Source organism: Stigmatopora argus, chromosome 8, assembly GCF_051989625.1.
Source record: "Stigmatopora argus isolate UIUO_Sarg chromosome 8, RoL_Sarg_1.0, whole genome shotgun sequence".
Taxonomy (NCBI): domain Eukaryota; kingdom Metazoa; phylum Chordata; class Actinopteri; order Syngnathiformes; family Syngnathidae; genus Stigmatopora; species Stigmatopora argus.
The window spans coordinates 245,851-260,884 of NC_135394.1; the positions used below are offsets into that span (position 1 = coordinate 245,851).

The window sequence follows — 15,034 nt, forward strand, 5'->3', positions numbered from 1 at the left end:
CACACCCGATCCAAATATCCAAATACACGATCCACATGCAAGACTATGGACCGTTCGGATTTCCAAAGGGGATTTGTTCAGCGACAATGTTGCTCACGGCCATACTACCCTGAAAACGCCCGATCTCGTCTGATCTCGGAAGCTAAGCAGGATTGGGCCTGGTTAGTACCTGGATGGGAGACCGCTTGGGAATACCAGGTGCTGTAAGCATCTTGTCAAAACCATTTTCGACATTTCATGGATGTTCATCTCCTTTTGACTTCCTAAATCATGAAAGACTTCCCTCCTCTGCACATCTCACAACATTTTATTTAAGCTCTCCTTCTGATAATCTTCATTCCCGTAGTTGTAGAAGTAATAAAGCAAAAGAAGAGCAAGCGGCAACAAAGTCGACTCCTTTAACGAAGGGTTCTCCAAAGAGGACCCCTCACCCTCCACACCCGATCCAAATATCCAAATACACGATCCACATGCAAGACTATGGACCGTTCGGATTTCCAAAGGGGATTTGTTCAGCGATAATGTTGCTCAGGGCCATACTACCATGAAAACGCCCGATCTCGTCTGATCTCGGAAGCTAAGCAGGGTTAGGCCTGGTTAGTACCTGGATGGGAGACTGCTTGGGAATACCAGGTGCTGTAAGCATCTTGTCAAAACCATTTTCGACATTTCATGGATGTTCATCTACTTTTGACCTCCTAAATCATGAAAGACTTCCCTCCTCTGCACATCTCACAACATTTTATTGAAGCTCTCCTTCTGATAATCTTCATTCCCGTAGTTGTAGAAGTAATAAAGCAAAAGAAGAGCAAGCGGCAACAAAGTCAACTCCTTTAACGAAGGGTTCTCCAAAGAGGGCCCCTCACCCTAAACACCCGATCCAAATATCCAAATACACGATCCACATGCAAGACTATGGACCGTTCGGATTTCCAAAGGGGATTTGTTCAGCGACAATGTTGCTCACGGCCATACTACCCTGAAAACGCCCGATCTCGTCTGATCTCGGAAGCTAAGCAGGGTTGGGCCTGGTTAGTACCTGGATGGGAGACCGTTTGGGAATACCAGGTGCTGTACGCATCTTGTCAAAACCATTTTCGACATTTCATGGATGTTCATCTAGATTTTGACCTCCTAAATCATGAACGACTTCCCTCCTCTGCACATCTCACAACATTTTATTGAAGCTCTCCTTCTGATAATCTTCATTCCCGTAGTTGTAGAAGTAATAAAGCAAAAGAAGAGCAAGCGGCAACAAAGTCGACTCCTTTAACGAAGGGTTCTCCAAAGAGGACCCCTCACCCTCCACACCCGATCGAAATATCCAAATACACGATCCACATGCAAGACTATGGACCGTTCGGATTTTCAAAGGGGATTTGTTCAGCGACAATGTTGCTCACGGCCATACTACCCTGAAAACGCCCGATCTCGTCTGATCTCGGAAGCTAAGCAGGGTTGGGCCTGGTTAGTACCTGGATGGGAGACCGCTTGGGAATACCAGGTGCTGTAAACATCTTGTCAAAACCATTTTCGACATTTCATGGATGTTCATCTCCTTTTGACCTCCTAAATCATGAAAGACTTCCCTCCTCTGCACATCTCACAACATTTTATTGAAGCTCTCCTTCTGATAATCTTCATTCCCGTAGTTGTAGAAGTAATAAAGCAAAAGAAGAGCAAGCGGCAACAAAGTCGACTCCTTTAACGAAGGGTTCTCCAAAGAGGACCACTCACCCTCCACACCGGATCCAAATATCCAAATACACGATCCACATGCAAGACTATGGACCGTTCGGATTTCCAAAGGGGATTTGTTCAGCAACAATGTTGCTCACGGCCATACTACCCTGAAAACGCCCGATCTCGTCTGATCTCGGTAGCTAAGCAGGGTTGGGCCTGGTTAGTACCTGGAGGGGAGACTGCTTGGGAATACCAGGTGCTGTAAGCATCTTGTCAAAACCATTTTCGACATTTCATGGATGTTCATCTCCTTTTGACCTCCTAAATCATGAAAGACTTCCCTCCTCTGCACATCTCACAACATTTTATTGAAGCTCTCCTTCTGATAATCTTCATTCCCGTAGTTGTAGAAGTAATAAAGCAAAAGAAGAGCAAGCGGCAACAAAGTCGACTCCTTTAACGAAGAGTTCTCCAAAGAGGACCCCTCACCCTCCACACCCGATCCAAATATCCAAATACACGATCCACATGCAAGACTATGGACCGTTCGGCTTTCCAAAGGGGATTTGTTCAGCGACAATGTTGCTCACGGCCATACTACCCTGAAAACGCCCGATCTCGTCTGATCTCGGAAGCTAAGCAGGGTTGGGCCTGGTTAGTACCTGGATGGGAGACCGCTTGGGAATACCAGGTGCTGTAAGCATCTTGTCAAAACCATTTTCGACATTTCATGGATGTTCATCTCCTTTTGACCTCCTAAATCATGAAAGACTTCCCTCCTCTGCACATCTCACAACATTTTATTGAAGCTCTCCTTCTGATAATCTTCATTCCCGTAGTTGTAGAAGTAATAAAGCAAAAGAAGAGCAAGCGGCAACAAAGTCGACTCCTTTAACGAAGGGTTCTCCAAAGAGGACCACTCACCCTCCACACCGGATCCAAATATCCAAATACACGATCCACATGCAAGACTATGGACAGTTCGGACTTCCAAAGGGGATTTGTTCAGCGACAATGTTGCTCATGGCCATACTACCCTGAAAACGCCCGATCTCGTCTGATCTCGGAAGCTAAGCAGGGTTGGGCCTGGTTAGTACCTGGATGGGAGACTGCTTGGGAATACCAGGTGCTGTAAGCATCTTGTCAAAACCATTTTCGACATTTCATGGATGTTCATCTCCTTTTGACCTCCTAAATCATGAAAGACTTCCCTCCTCTGCACATCTCACAACATTTTATTGAAGCTCTCCTTCTGATAATCTTCATTCCTGTAGTTGTAGAAGTAATAAAGCAAAAGAAGAGCAAGCGGCAACAAAGTCGACTCCTTTAACGAAGGGTTCTCCAAAGAGGACCCCTCACCCTCCACACCCGATCCAAATATCCAAATACACGATCCACATGCAAGACTATGGACCGTTCGGATTTCCAAAGGGGATTTGTTCAGCGACAATGTTGCTCACGACCATACTACCCTGAAAACGCCCGATCTCGTCTGATCTCGGAAGCTAAGCAGGATTGGGCCTGGTTAGTACCTGGATGGGAGACCGCTTGGGAATACCAGGTGCTGTAAGCATCTTGTCAAAACCATTTTCGACATTTCATGGATGTTCATCTAGATTTTGACCTCCTAAATCATGAAAGACTTCCCTCCTCTGCACATCTCACAACATTTTAATGAAGCTCTCCTTCTGATAATCTTCATTCCCGTAGTTGTAGAAGTAATAAAGCAAAAGAAGAGCAAGCGGCAACAAAGTCGACTCCTTTAACGAAGGGTTCTCCAAAGAGGACCACTCACCCTCCACACCGGATCCAAATATCCAAATACACGATCCACATGCAAGACTATGGACCGTTCGGATTTCCAAAGGGGATTTGTTCAGCGACAATGTTGCTCACGGCCATACTACCCTGAAAACGCCCGATCTCGTCTGATCTCGGTAGCTAAGCAGGGTTGGGTCTGGTTAGTACCTGGATGGGAGACCGCTTGGGAATACCAGGTGCTGTAAGCATCTTGTCAAAACCATCTTCGACATTTCATGGATGTTCATCTCCTTTTGACCTCCTAAATCATGAAAGACTTCCCTCCTCTGCACATCTCACAACATTTTATTGAAGCTCTCCTTCTGATAATCTTCATTCCCGTAGTTGTAGAAGTAATAAAGCAAAAGAAGAGCAAGCGGCAACAAAGTCGACTCCTTTAACGAAGAGTTCTCCAAAGAGGACCCCTCACCCTCCACACCCGATCCAAATATCCAAATACACGATCCACATGCAAGACTATGGACCGTTCGGATTTCCAAAGGGGATTTGTTCAGCGACAATGTTGCTCACGGCCATTCTACCCTGAAAACGCCCGATCTCGTCTGATCTCGGAAGCTAAGCAGGGTTGGGCCTGGTTAGTACCTGGATGGGAGACCGCTTGGGAATAACAGGTGCTGTAAGCATCTTGTCAAAACCATTTTCGACATTTCATGGATGTTCATCTCCTTTTGACCTCCTAAATCATGAAAGACTTCCCTCCTCTGCACATCTCACAACATTTTATTGAAGCTCTCCTTCTGATAATCTTCATTCCCGTAGTTGTAGAAATAATAAAGCAAAAGAAGAGCAAGCGGCAACAAAGTCGACTCCTTTAACGAAGGGTTCTCCAAAGAGGACCACTCACCCTCCACACCGGATCCAAATATCCAAATACACGATCCACATGCAAGACTATGGACAGTTCGGACTTCCAAAGGGGATTTGTTCAGCGACAATGTTGCTCATGGCCATACTACCCTGAAAACGCCCGATCTCGTCTGATCTCGGAAGCTAAGCAGGGTTGGGCCTGGTTAGTACCTGGATGGGAGACCGCTTGGGAATACCAGGTGCTGTAAGCATCGTGTCAAAACCATTTTCGACATTTCATGGATGTTCATCTCCTTTTGACCTCCTAAATCATGAAAGACTTCCCTCCTCTGCACATCCCACAACATTTTATTGAAGCTCTCCTTCTGATAATCTTCATTCCCGTAGTTGTAGAAGTAATAAAGCAAAAGAAGAGCAAGCGGCAACAAAGTCGACTCCTTTAACGAAGGGTTCTCCAAAGAGGACCCCTCACCCTCCACACCCGATCCAAATATCCAAATACACGATCCACATGCAAGACTATGGACCGTTCGGATTTCCAAAGGGGATTTGTTCAGCGATAATGTTGCTCACGGCCATACTATCCTGAAAACGCCCGATCTCGTCTGATCTCGGAAGCTAAGCAGGGTTAGGCCTGGTTAGTACCTGGATGGGAGACTGCTTGGGAATACCAGGTGCTGTAAGCATCTTGTCAAAACCATTTTCGACATTTCATGGATGTTCATCTACTTTTGACCTCCTAAATCATGAAAGACTTCCCTCCTCTGCACATCTCACAACATTTTATTGAAGCTCTCCTTCTGATAATCTTCATTCCCGTAGTTGTAGAAGTAATAAAGCAAAAGAAGAGCAAGCGGCAACAAAGTCAACTCCTTTAACGAAGGGTTCTCCAAAGAGGACCCCTCACCCTCCACACCCGATCCAAATATCCAAATACACGATCCACATGCAAGAATATGGACCGTTCGGATTTCCAAAGGGGATTTGTTCAGCGACAATGTTGCTCACGGCCATACTACCCTGAAAACGCCCGATCTCGTCTGATCTCGGAAGCTAAGCAGGATTGGGCCTGGTTAGTACCTGGATGGGAGACCGCTTGGGAATACCAGGTGCTGTAAGCATCTTGTCAAAACCATTTTCGACATTTCATGGATGTTCATCTAGATTTTGACCTCCTAAATCATGAAAGACTTCCCTCCTCTGCACATCTCACAACATTTTAATGAAGCTCTCCTTCTGATAATCTTCATTCCCGTAGTTGTAGAAGTAATAAAGCAAAAGAAGAGCAAGCGGCAACAAAGTCGACTCCTTTAACGAAGGGTTCTCCAAAGAGGACCACTCACCCTCCACACCGGATCCAAATATCCAAATACACGATCCACATGCAAGACTATGGACCGTTCGGATTTCCAAAGGGGATTTGTTCAGCGACAATGTTGCTCACGGCCATACTACCCTGAAAACGCCCGATCTCGTCTGATCTCGGTAGCTAAGCAGGGTTGGGTCTGGTTAGTACCTGGATGGGAGACCGCTTGGGAATACCAGGTGCTGTAAGCATCTTGTCAAAACCATCTTCGACATTTCATGGATGTTCATCTCCTTTTGACCTCCTAAATCATGAAAGACTTCCCTCCTCTGCACATCTCACAACATTTTATTGAAGCTCTCCTTCTGATAATCTTCATTCCCGTAGTTGTAGAAGTAATAAAGCAAAAGAAGAGCAAGCGGCAACAAAGTCGACTCCTTTAACGAAGAGTTCTCCAAAGAGGACCCCTCACCCTCCACACCCGATCCAAATATCCAAATACACGATCCACATGCAAGACTATGGACCGTTCGGATTTCCAAAGGGGATTTGTTCAGCGACAATGTTGCTCACGGCCATTCTACCCTGAAAACGCCCGATCTCGTCTGATCTCGGAAGCTAAGCAGGGTTGGGCCTGGTTAGTACCTGGATGGGAGACCGCTTGGGAATAACAGGTGCTGTAAGCATCTTGTCAAAACCATTTTCGACATTTCATGGATGTTCATCTCCTTTTGACCTCCTAAATCATGAAAGACTTCCCTCCTCTGCACATCTCACAACATTTTATTGAAGCTCTCCTTCTGATAATCTTCATTCCCGTAGTTGTAGAAATAATAAAGCAAAAGAAGAGCAAGCGGCAACAAAGTCGACTCCTTTAACGAAGGGTTCTCCAAAGAGGACCACTCACCCTCCACACCGGATCCAAATATCCAAATACACGATCCACATGCAAGACTATGGACAGTTCGGACTTCCAAAGGGGATTTGTTCAGCGACAATGTTGCTCATGGCCATACTACCCTGAAAACGCCCGATCTCGTCTGATCTCGGAAGCTAAGCAGGGTTGGGCCTGGTTAGTACCTGGATGGGAGACCGCTTGGGAATACCAGGTGCTGTAAGCATCGTGTCAAAACCATTTTCGACATTTCATGGATGTTCATCTCCTTTTGACCTCCTAAATCATGAAAGACTTCCCTCCTCTGCACATCCCACAACATTTTATTGAAGCTCTCCTTCTGATAATCTTCATTCCCGTAGTTGTAGAAGTAATAAAGCAAAAGAAGAGCAAGCGGCAACAAAGTCGACTCCTTTAACGAAGGGTTCTCCAAAGAGGACCCCTCACCCTCCACACCCGATCCAAATATCCAAATACACGATCCACATGCAAGACTATGGACCGTTCGGATTTCCAAAGGGGATTTGTTCAGCGATAATGTTGCTCACGGCCATACTATCCTGAAAACGCCCGATCTCGTCTGATCTCGGAAGCTAAGCAGGGTTAGGCCTGGTTAGTACCTGGATGGGAGACTGCTTGGGAATACCAGGTGCTGTAAGCATCTTGTCAAAACCATTTTCGACATTTCATGGATGTTCATCTACTTTTGACCTCCTAAATCATGAAAGACTTCCCTCCTCTGCACATCTCACAACATTTTATTGAAGCTCTCCTTCTGATAATCTTCATTCCCGTAGTTGTAGAAGTAATAAAGCAAAAGAAGAGCAAGCGGCAACAAAGTCAACTCCTTTAACGAAGGGTTCTCCAAAGAGGACCCCTCACCCTCCACACCCGATCCAAATATCCAAATACACGATCCACATGCAAGAATATGGACCGTTCGGATTTCCAAAGGGGATTTGTTCAGCGACAATGTTGCTCACGGCCATACTACACTGAAAACGCCCGATTTCGTCTGATCTCGGAAGCTAAGCAGGGTTGGGCCTGGTCAGTACCTGGATGGGAGACCGCTTGGGAATACCAGGTGCTATAAGCATCTTGTCAAAACCATTTTCGACATTTCATGGATGTTCATCTCCTTTTGACCTCCTACATCATGAAAGACTTCCCTCCTCTGCACATCTCACAACATTTTATTGAAGCTCTCCTTCTGATAATCTTCATTCCCGTAGTTGTAGAAGTAATAAAGCAAAAGAAGAGCAAGCGGCAACAAAGTCGACTCCTTTAACGAAAGGGTTCTCCAAAGAGGACCCCTCACCCTCCACACCCGATCCAAATATCCAAATACACGATCCACATGCAAGACTATGGACCGTTCGGCTTTCCAAAGGGGATTTGTTCAGCGACAATGTTGCTCACGGCCATACTACCCTGAAACCGCCCGATCTCGTCTGATCTCAGAAGCTAAGCAGGGTTGGGCCTGGTTAGTACCTGGATGGGAGACCGCTTGGGAATACCAGGTGCTGTAAGCATCTTGTCAAAATCATTTTCGACATTTCATGGATGTTCATCTCCTTTTGACCTCCTAAATCATGAAAGACTTCCCTCCTCTGCACATCTCACAACATTTTATTGAAGCTCTCCTTCTGATAATCTTCATTCCCGTAGTTGTAGAAGTAATAAAGCAAAAGAAGAGCAAGCGGCAACAAAGTCGACTCCTTTAACGAAGGGTTCTCCAAAGAGGACCACTCACCCTCCACACCGGATCCAAATATCCAAATACACGATCCACATGCAAGACTATGGACCGTTCGGATTTCCAAAGGGGATTTGTTCAGCGACAATGTTGCTCACGGCCATACTACCCTGAAAACGCCCGATCTCGTCTGATCTCGGTAGCTAAGCAGGGTTGGGTCTGGTTAGTACCTGGATGGGAGACCGCTTGGGAATACCAGGTGCTGTAAGCATCTTGTCAAAACCATTTTCGACATTTCATGGATGTTCATCTCCTTTTGACCTCCTACATCATGAAAGACTTCCCTCCTCTGCACATCTCACAACATTTTATTGAAGCTCTCCTTCTGATAATCTTCATTCCCGGAGTTGTAGAAATAATAAAGCAAAAGAAGAGCAAGCGGCAACAAAGTCGACTCCTTTAACGAAGGGTTCTCCAAAGAGGACCACTCACCCTCCACACCGGATCCAAATATCCAAATACACGATCCACATGCAAGACTATGGACAGTTCGGACTTCCAAAGGGGATTTGTTCAGCGACAATGTTGCTCATGGCCATACTACCCTGAAAACGCCCGATCTCGTCTGATCTCGGAAGCTAAGCAGGGTTGGGCCTGGTTAGTACCTGGATGGGAGACCGCTTGGGAATACCAGGTGCTGTAAGCATCGTGTCAAAACCATTTTCGACATTTCATGGATGTTCATCTCCTTTTGACCTCCTAAATCATGAAAGACTTCCCTCCTCTGCACATCCCACAACATTTTATTGAAGCTCTCCTTCTGATAATCTTCATTCCCGTAGTTGTAGAAGTAATAAAGCAAAAGAAGAGCAAGCGGCAACAAAGTCGACTCCTTTAACGAAGGGTTCTCCAAAGAGGACCCCTCACCCTCCACACCCGATCCAAATATCCAAATACACGATCCACATGCAAGACTATGGACCGTTCGGATTTCCAAAGGGGATTTGTTCAGCGATAATGTTGCTCACGGCCATACTATCCTGAAAACGCCCGATCTCGTCTGATCTCGGAAGCTAAGCAGGGTTAGGCCTGGTTAGTACCTGGATGGGAGACTGCTTGGGAATACCAGGTGCTGTAAGCATCTTGTCAAAACCATTTTCGACATTTCATGGATGTTCATCTACTTTTGACCTCCTAAATCATGAAAGACTTCCCTCCTCTGCACATCTCACAACATTTTATTGAAGCTCTCCTTCTGATAATCTTCATTCCCGTAGTTGTAGAAGTAATAAAGCAAAAGAAGAGCAAGCGGCAACAAAGTCAACTCCTTTAACGAAGGGTTCTCCAAAGAGGACCCCTCACCCTCCACACCCGATCCAAATATCCAAATACACGATCCACATGCAAGAATATGGACCGTTCGGATTTCCAAAGGGGATTTGTTCAGCGACAATGTTGCTCACGGCCATACTACACTGAAAACGCCCGATTTCGTCTGATCTCGGAAGCTAAGCAGGGTTGGGCCTGGTCAGTACCTGGATGGGAGACCGCTTGGGAATACCAGGTGCTATAAGCATCTTGTCAAAACCATTTTCGACATTTCATGGATGTTCATCTCCTTTTGACCTCCTAAATCATGAAAGACTTCCCTCCTCTGCACATCTCACAACATTTTATTGAAGCTCTCCTTCTGATAATCTTCATTCCCGTAGTTGTAGAAGTAATAAAGCAAAAGAAGAGCAAGCGGCAACAAAGTCGACTCCTTTAACGAAAGGGTTCTCCAAAGAGGACCCCTCACCCTCCACACCCGATCCAAATATCCAAATACACGATCCACATGCAAGACTATGGACCGTTCGGCTTTCCAAAGGGGATTTGTTCAGCGACAATGTTGCTCACGGCCATACTACCCTGAAACCGCCCGATCTCGTCTGATCTCAGAAGCTAAGCAGGGTTGGGCCTGGTTAGTACCTGGATGGGAGACCGCTTGGGAATACCAGGTGCTGTAAGCATCTTGTCAAAACCATTTTCGACATTTCATGGATGTTCATCTCCTTTTGACCTCCTACATCATGAAAGACTTCCCTCCTCTGCACATCTCACAACATTTTATTGAAGCTCTCCTTCTGATAATCTTCATTCCCGTAGTTGTAGAAGTAATAAAGCAAAAGAAGAGCAAGCGGCAACAAAGTCGACTCCTTTAACGAAAGGGTTCTCCAAAGAGGACCCCTCACCCTCCACACCCGATCCAAATATCCAAATACACGATCCACATGCAAGACTATGGACCGTTCGGCTTTCCAAAGGGGATTTGTTCAGCGACAATGTTGCTCACGGCCATACTACCCTGAAACCGCCCGATCTCGTCTGATCTCAGAAGCTAAGCAGGGTTGGGCCTGGTTAGTACCTGGATGGGAGACCGCTTGGGAATACCAGGTGCTGTAAGCATCTTGTCAAAATCATTTTCGACATTTCATGGATGTTCATCTCCTTTTGACCTCCTAAATCATGAAAGACTTCCCTCCTCTGCACATCTCACAACATTTTATTGAAGCTCTCCTTCTGATAATCTTCATTCCCGTAGTTGTAGAAGTAATAAAGCAAAAGAAGAGCAAGCGGCAACAAAGTCGACTCCTTTAACGAAGGGTTCTCCAAAGAGGACCACTCACCCTCCACACCGGATCCAAATATCCAAATACACGATCCACATGCAAGACTATGGACCGTTCGGATTTCCAAAGGGGATTTGTTCAGCGACAATGTTGCTCACGGCCATACTACCCTGAAAACGCCCGATCTCGTCTGATCTCGGTAGCTAAGCAGGGTTGGGTCTGGTTAGTACCTGGATGGGAGACCGCTTGGGAATACCAGGTGCTGTAAGCATCTTGTCAAAACCATCTTCGACATTTCATGGATGTTCATCTCCTTTTGACCTCCTAAATCATGAAAGACTTCCCTCCTCTGCACATCTCACAACATTTTATTGAAGCTCTCCTTCTGATAATCTTCATTCCCGTAGTTGTAGAAGTAATAAAGCAAAAGAAGAGCAAGCGGCAACAAAGTCGACTCCTTTAACGAAGAGTTCTCCAAAGAGGACCCCTCACCCTCCACACCCGATCCAAATATCCAAATACACGATCCACATGCAAGACTATGGACCGTTCGGATTTCCAAAGGGGATTTGTTCAGCAACAATGTTGCTCACGGCCATACTACCCTGAAAACGCCCGATCTCGTCTGATCTCGGAAGCTAAGCAGGGTTGGGCCTGGTTAGTACCTGGATGGGAGACCGCTTGGGAATAACAGGTGCTGTAAGCATCTTGTCAAAACCATTTTCGACATTTCATGGATGTTCATCTCCTTTTGACCTCCTAAATCATGAAAGACTTCCCTCCTCTGCACATCTCACAACATTTTATTGAAGCTCTCCTTCTGATAATCTTCATTCCCGGAGTTGTAGAAATAATAAAGCAAAAGAAGAGCAAGCGGCAACAAAGTCGACTCCTTTAACGAAGGGTTCTCCAAAGAGGACCACTCACCCTCCACACCGGATCCAAATATCCAAATACACGATCCACATGCAAGACTATGGACAGTTCGGACTTCCAAAGGGGATTTGTTCAGCGACAATGTTGCTCATGGCCATACTACCCTGAAAACGCCCGATCTCGTCTGATCTCGGAAGCTAAGCAGGGTTGGGCCTGGTTAGTACCTGGATGGGAGACCGCTTGGGAATACCAGGTGCTGTAAGCATCGTGTCAAAACCATTTTCGACATTTCATGGATGTTCATCTCCTTTTGACCTCCTAAATCATGAAAGACTTCCCTCCTCTGCACATCCCACAACATTTAATTGAAGCTCTCCTTCTGATAATCTTCATTCCCGTAGTTGTATAAGTAATAAAGCAAAAGAAGAGCAAGCGGCAACAAAGTCGACTCCTTTAACGAAGGGTTCTCCAAAGAGGACCCCTCACCCTCCACACCCGATCCAAATATCCAAATACACGATCCACATGCAAGACTATGGACCGTTCGGATTTCCAAAGGGGATTTGTTCAGCGATAATGTTGCTCACGGCCATACTACCCTGAAAACGCCCGATCTCGTCTGATCTCGGAAGCTAAGCAGGGTTAGGCCTGGTTAGTACCTGGATGGGAGTCTGCTTGGGAATACCAGGTGCTGTAAGCATCTTGTCAAAACCATTTTCGACATTTCATGGATGTTCATCTACTTTTGACCTCCTAAATCATGAAAGACTTCCCTCCTCTGCACATCTCACAACATTTTATTGAAGCTCTCCTTCTGATAATCTTCATTCCCGTAGTTGTAGAAGTAATAAAGCAAAAGAAGAGCAAGCGGCAACAAAGTCAACTCCTTTAACGAAGGGTTCTCCAAAGAGGACCCCTCACCCTCCACACCCGATCCAAATATCCAAATACACGATCCACATGCAAGAATATGGACCGTTCGGATTTCCAAAGGGGATTTGTTCAGCGACAATGTTGCTCACGGCCATACTACACTGAAAACGCCCGATCTCGTCTGATCTCGGAAGCTAAGCAGGGTTGGGCCTGGTCAGTACCTGGATGGGAGACCGCTTGGGAATACCAGGTGCTATAAGCATCTTGTCAAAACCATTTTCGACATTTCATGGATGTTCATCTCCTTTTGACCTCCTAAATCATGAAAGACTTCCCTCCTCTGCACATCTCACAACATTTTATTGAAGCTCTCCTTCTGATAATCTTCATTCCCGTAGTTGTAGAAGTAATAAAGCAAAAGAAGAGCAAGCGGCAACAAAGTCGACTCCTTTAACGAAAGGGTTCTCCAAAGAGGACCCCTCACCCTCCACACCCGATCCAAATATCCAAATACACGATCCACATGCAAGACTATGGACCGTTCGGCTTTCCAAAGGGGATTTGTTCAGCGACAATGTTGCTCACGGCCATACTACCCTGAAACCGCCCGATCTCGTCTGATCTCAGAAGCTAAGCAGGGTTGGGCCTGGTTAGTACCTGGATGGGAGACCGCTTGGGAATACCAGGTGCTGTAAGCATCTTGTCAAAACCATTTTCGACATTTCATGGATGTTCATCTCCTTTTGACCTCCTACATCATGAAAGACTTCCCTCCTCTGCACATCTCACAACATTTTATTGAAGCTCTCCTTCTGATAATCTTCATTCCCGTAGTTGTAGAAGTAATAAAGCAAAAGAAGAGCAAGCGGCAACAAAGTCGACTCCTTTAACGAAAGGGTTCTCCAAAGAGGACCCCTCACCCTCCAAACCCGATCCAAATATCCAAATACACGATCCACATGCAAGACTATGGACCGTTCGGCTTTCCAAAGGGGATTTGTTCAGCGACAATGTTGCTCACGGCCATACTACCCTGAAACCGCCCGATCTCGTCTGATCTCAGAAGCTAAGCAGGGTTGGGCCTGGTTAGTACCTGGATGGGAGACCGCTTGGGAATACCAGGTGCTGTAAGCATCTTGTCAAAATCATTTTCGACATTTCATGGATGTTCATCTCCTTTTGACCTCCTAAATCATGAAAGACTTCCCTCCTCTGCACATCTCACAACATTTTATTGAAGCTCTCCTTCTGATAATCTTCATTCCCGTAGTTGTAGAAGTAATAAAGCAAAAGAAGAGCAAGCGGCAACAAAGTCGACTCCTTTAACGAAGGGTTCTCCAAAGAGGACCACTCACCCTCCACACCGGATCCAAATATCCAAATACACGATCCACATGCAAGACTATGGACCGTTCGGTTTTCCAAAGGGGATTTGTTCAGAGACAATGTTGCTCACGGCCATACTACCCTCAAAACGCCAGATCTCGTCTGATCTCGGAAGCTAAGCAGGGTTGGGCCTGGTTAGTACCTGGATGGGAGACCGCTTGGGAATACCAGGTGCTGTAAGCATCTTGTCAAAACCATTTTCGACATTTCATGGATGTTCATCTCCTTTTGACCTCCTAAATCGTGAAAGACTTCCCTCCTCTGCACATCTCACAACATTTTATTGAAGCTCTCCTTCTGATAATCTTCATTCCCGTAGTTGTAGAAGTAATAAAGCAAAAGAAGAGCAAGCGGCAACAAAGTCGACTCCTTTAAGAAGGGTTCTCCAAAGAGGACCACTCACCCTCCACACCGGATCCAAATATCCAAATACACGATCCACATGCAAGACTATGGACTGTTCTGATTTCCAAAGGGGATTTGTTCAGCGACAATGTTGCTCACGGCCATACTACCCTGAAAACGCCCGATCTCGTCTGATCTCGGAAGCTATGCAGGGTTGGGCTTGGTTAGTACCTGGATGGGAGACCGCTTGGGAATACCAGGTGCTGTAAGCATCTTGTCAAAACCATTTTCGACATTTCATGGATGTTCATCTCCTTTTGACCTCCTAAATCATGAAAGACTTCCCTCCTCTGCACATCTCACAACATTTTATTGAAGCTCTCCTTCTGATAATCTTCATTCCCGTAGTTGTAGAAGTAATAAAGCAAAAGAAGAGCAAGCGGCAACAAAGTCGACTCCTTTAACGAAGGGTTCTCCAAAGAGGACCCCTCACCCTCCACACCCGATCGAAATATCCAAATACACGATCCACATGCAAGACTATGGACCGTTCGGATTTTCAAAGGGGATTTGTTCAGCGACAATGTTGCTCACGGCCATACTACCCTGAAAACGCCCGATCTCGTCTGATCTCGGAAGCTAAGCAGGGTTGGGCCTGGTTAGTACCTGGATGAGAGACCGCTTGGGAATACCAGGTGCTGTAAGCATCTTGTCAAAACCATTTTCGACATTTC

The 15,034-nt window shown here is 46.0% G+C and overlaps 35 non-coding genes across 35 annotated transcripts; all 35 read left to right on the forward strand.

The window, feature by feature from the left end:
* The first annotated feature begins 91 nt into the window (after nt 1-91).
* LOC144079619 (5S ribosomal RNA) lies at nt 92-210 on the forward strand. The gene has a single exon (XR_013301676.1). It is a non-coding gene; the product is annotated as a 5S ribosomal RNA (ribosomal RNA).
* A 316-nt stretch (nt 211-526) lies between these two features.
* LOC144080316 (5S ribosomal RNA) lies at nt 527-645 on the forward strand. Its single transcript, XR_013302351.1, has one exon. It is a non-coding gene; the product is annotated as a 5S ribosomal RNA (ribosomal RNA).
* Nucleotides 646-961: 316 nt separating this feature from the next.
* Nucleotides 962-1,080, forward strand: LOC144079691 (5S ribosomal RNA). Its single transcript, XR_013301747.1, has one exon. It is a non-coding gene; the product is annotated as a 5S ribosomal RNA (ribosomal RNA).
* A 317-nt stretch (nt 1,081-1,397) lies between these two features.
* On the forward strand, nt 1,398-1,516 carry LOC144081200 (5S ribosomal RNA). The gene has a single exon (XR_013303031.1). It is a non-coding gene; the product is annotated as a 5S ribosomal RNA (ribosomal RNA).
* A 316-nt stretch (nt 1,517-1,832) lies between these two features.
* On the forward strand, nt 1,833-1,951 carry LOC144080294 (5S ribosomal RNA). Its single transcript, XR_013302331.1, has one exon. It is a non-coding gene; the product is annotated as a 5S ribosomal RNA (ribosomal RNA).
* Nucleotides 1,952-2,267: 316 nt separating this feature from the next.
* Nucleotides 2,268-2,386, forward strand: LOC144079841 (5S ribosomal RNA). Its single transcript, XR_013301892.1, has one exon. It is a non-coding gene; the product is annotated as a 5S ribosomal RNA (ribosomal RNA).
* Nucleotides 2,387-2,702: 316 nt separating this feature from the next.
* LOC144079679 (5S ribosomal RNA) lies at nt 2,703-2,821 on the forward strand. Its single transcript, XR_013301736.1, has one exon. It is a non-coding gene; the product is annotated as a 5S ribosomal RNA (ribosomal RNA).
* A 316-nt stretch (nt 2,822-3,137) lies between these two features.
* LOC144080117 (5S ribosomal RNA) lies at nt 3,138-3,256 on the forward strand. Its single transcript, XR_013302156.1, has one exon. It is a non-coding gene; the product is annotated as a 5S ribosomal RNA (ribosomal RNA).
* A 317-nt stretch (nt 3,257-3,573) lies between these two features.
* LOC144079763 (5S ribosomal RNA) lies at nt 3,574-3,692 on the forward strand. The gene has a single exon (XR_013301816.1). It is a non-coding gene; the product is annotated as a 5S ribosomal RNA (ribosomal RNA).
* A 316-nt stretch (nt 3,693-4,008) lies between these two features.
* LOC144079792 (5S ribosomal RNA) lies at nt 4,009-4,127 on the forward strand. The gene has a single exon (XR_013301844.1). It is a non-coding gene; the product is annotated as a 5S ribosomal RNA (ribosomal RNA).
* Nucleotides 4,128-4,443: 316 nt separating this feature from the next.
* On the forward strand, nt 4,444-4,562 carry LOC144080953 (5S ribosomal RNA). Its single transcript, XR_013302792.1, has one exon. It is a non-coding gene; the product is annotated as a 5S ribosomal RNA (ribosomal RNA).
* A 316-nt stretch (nt 4,563-4,878) lies between these two features.
* Nucleotides 4,879-4,997, forward strand: LOC144079627 (5S ribosomal RNA). The gene has a single exon (XR_013301684.1). It is a non-coding gene; the product is annotated as a 5S ribosomal RNA (ribosomal RNA).
* A 316-nt stretch (nt 4,998-5,313) lies between these two features.
* LOC144079620 (5S ribosomal RNA) lies at nt 5,314-5,432 on the forward strand. Its single transcript, XR_013301677.1, has one exon. It is a non-coding gene; the product is annotated as a 5S ribosomal RNA (ribosomal RNA).
* A 317-nt stretch (nt 5,433-5,749) lies between these two features.
* LOC144079764 (5S ribosomal RNA) lies at nt 5,750-5,868 on the forward strand. Its single transcript, XR_013301817.1, has one exon. It is a non-coding gene; the product is annotated as a 5S ribosomal RNA (ribosomal RNA).
* A 316-nt stretch (nt 5,869-6,184) lies between these two features.
* On the forward strand, nt 6,185-6,303 carry LOC144079793 (5S ribosomal RNA). Its single transcript, XR_013301845.1, has one exon. It is a non-coding gene; the product is annotated as a 5S ribosomal RNA (ribosomal RNA).
* Nucleotides 6,304-6,619: 316 nt separating this feature from the next.
* LOC144080954 (5S ribosomal RNA) lies at nt 6,620-6,738 on the forward strand. Its single transcript, XR_013302793.1, has one exon. It is a non-coding gene; the product is annotated as a 5S ribosomal RNA (ribosomal RNA).
* A 316-nt stretch (nt 6,739-7,054) lies between these two features.
* LOC144079628 (5S ribosomal RNA) lies at nt 7,055-7,173 on the forward strand. The gene has a single exon (XR_013301685.1). It is a non-coding gene; the product is annotated as a 5S ribosomal RNA (ribosomal RNA).
* Nucleotides 7,174-7,489: 316 nt separating this feature from the next.
* LOC144080577 (5S ribosomal RNA) lies at nt 7,490-7,608 on the forward strand. The gene has a single exon (XR_013302600.1). It is a non-coding gene; the product is annotated as a 5S ribosomal RNA (ribosomal RNA).
* Nucleotides 7,609-7,925: 317 nt separating this feature from the next.
* Nucleotides 7,926-8,044, forward strand: LOC144079944 (5S ribosomal RNA). Its single transcript, XR_013301991.1, has one exon. It is a non-coding gene; the product is annotated as a 5S ribosomal RNA (ribosomal RNA).
* Nucleotides 8,045-8,360: 316 nt separating this feature from the next.
* On the forward strand, nt 8,361-8,479 carry LOC144079765 (5S ribosomal RNA). The gene has a single exon (XR_013301818.1). It is a non-coding gene; the product is annotated as a 5S ribosomal RNA (ribosomal RNA).
* A 316-nt stretch (nt 8,480-8,795) lies between these two features.
* LOC144080955 (5S ribosomal RNA) lies at nt 8,796-8,914 on the forward strand. The gene has a single exon (XR_013302794.1). It is a non-coding gene; the product is annotated as a 5S ribosomal RNA (ribosomal RNA).
* A 316-nt stretch (nt 8,915-9,230) lies between these two features.
* On the forward strand, nt 9,231-9,349 carry LOC144079629 (5S ribosomal RNA). The gene has a single exon (XR_013301686.1). It is a non-coding gene; the product is annotated as a 5S ribosomal RNA (ribosomal RNA).
* A 316-nt stretch (nt 9,350-9,665) lies between these two features.
* Nucleotides 9,666-9,784, forward strand: LOC144080578 (5S ribosomal RNA). Its single transcript, XR_013302601.1, has one exon. It is a non-coding gene; the product is annotated as a 5S ribosomal RNA (ribosomal RNA).
* A 317-nt stretch (nt 9,785-10,101) lies between these two features.
* On the forward strand, nt 10,102-10,220 carry LOC144079945 (5S ribosomal RNA). The gene has a single exon (XR_013301992.1). It is a non-coding gene; the product is annotated as a 5S ribosomal RNA (ribosomal RNA).
* A 317-nt stretch (nt 10,221-10,537) lies between these two features.
* On the forward strand, nt 10,538-10,656 carry LOC144079947 (5S ribosomal RNA). Its single transcript, XR_013301994.1, has one exon. It is a non-coding gene; the product is annotated as a 5S ribosomal RNA (ribosomal RNA).
* A 316-nt stretch (nt 10,657-10,972) lies between these two features.
* On the forward strand, nt 10,973-11,091 carry LOC144079766 (5S ribosomal RNA). The gene has a single exon (XR_013301819.1). It is a non-coding gene; the product is annotated as a 5S ribosomal RNA (ribosomal RNA).
* Nucleotides 11,092-11,407: 316 nt separating this feature from the next.
* Nucleotides 11,408-11,526, forward strand: LOC144081074 (5S ribosomal RNA). The gene has a single exon (XR_013302908.1). It is a non-coding gene; the product is annotated as a 5S ribosomal RNA (ribosomal RNA).
* Nucleotides 11,527-11,842: 316 nt separating this feature from the next.
* LOC144080956 (5S ribosomal RNA) lies at nt 11,843-11,961 on the forward strand. The gene has a single exon (XR_013302795.1). It is a non-coding gene; the product is annotated as a 5S ribosomal RNA (ribosomal RNA).
* A 316-nt stretch (nt 11,962-12,277) lies between these two features.
* LOC144079643 (5S ribosomal RNA) lies at nt 12,278-12,396 on the forward strand. Its single transcript, XR_013301700.1, has one exon. It is a non-coding gene; the product is annotated as a 5S ribosomal RNA (ribosomal RNA).
* Nucleotides 12,397-12,712: 316 nt separating this feature from the next.
* LOC144080402 (5S ribosomal RNA) lies at nt 12,713-12,831 on the forward strand. The gene has a single exon (XR_013302433.1). It is a non-coding gene; the product is annotated as a 5S ribosomal RNA (ribosomal RNA).
* A 317-nt stretch (nt 12,832-13,148) lies between these two features.
* Nucleotides 13,149-13,267, forward strand: LOC144079948 (5S ribosomal RNA). The gene has a single exon (XR_013301995.1). It is a non-coding gene; the product is annotated as a 5S ribosomal RNA (ribosomal RNA).
* A 317-nt stretch (nt 13,268-13,584) lies between these two features.
* Nucleotides 13,585-13,703, forward strand: LOC144079950 (5S ribosomal RNA). The gene has a single exon (XR_013301996.1). It is a non-coding gene; the product is annotated as a 5S ribosomal RNA (ribosomal RNA).
* Nucleotides 13,704-14,019: 316 nt separating this feature from the next.
* LOC144080229 (5S ribosomal RNA) lies at nt 14,020-14,138 on the forward strand. Its single transcript, XR_013302267.1, has one exon. It is a non-coding gene; the product is annotated as a 5S ribosomal RNA (ribosomal RNA).
* A 315-nt stretch (nt 14,139-14,453) lies between these two features.
* On the forward strand, nt 14,454-14,572 carry LOC144080070 (5S ribosomal RNA). Its single transcript, XR_013302110.1, has one exon. It is a non-coding gene; the product is annotated as a 5S ribosomal RNA (ribosomal RNA).
* A 316-nt stretch (nt 14,573-14,888) lies between these two features.
* LOC144079742 (5S ribosomal RNA) lies at nt 14,889-15,007 on the forward strand. The gene has a single exon (XR_013301797.1). It is a non-coding gene; the product is annotated as a 5S ribosomal RNA (ribosomal RNA).
* Nucleotides 15,008-15,034: the final 27 nt, after the last annotated feature.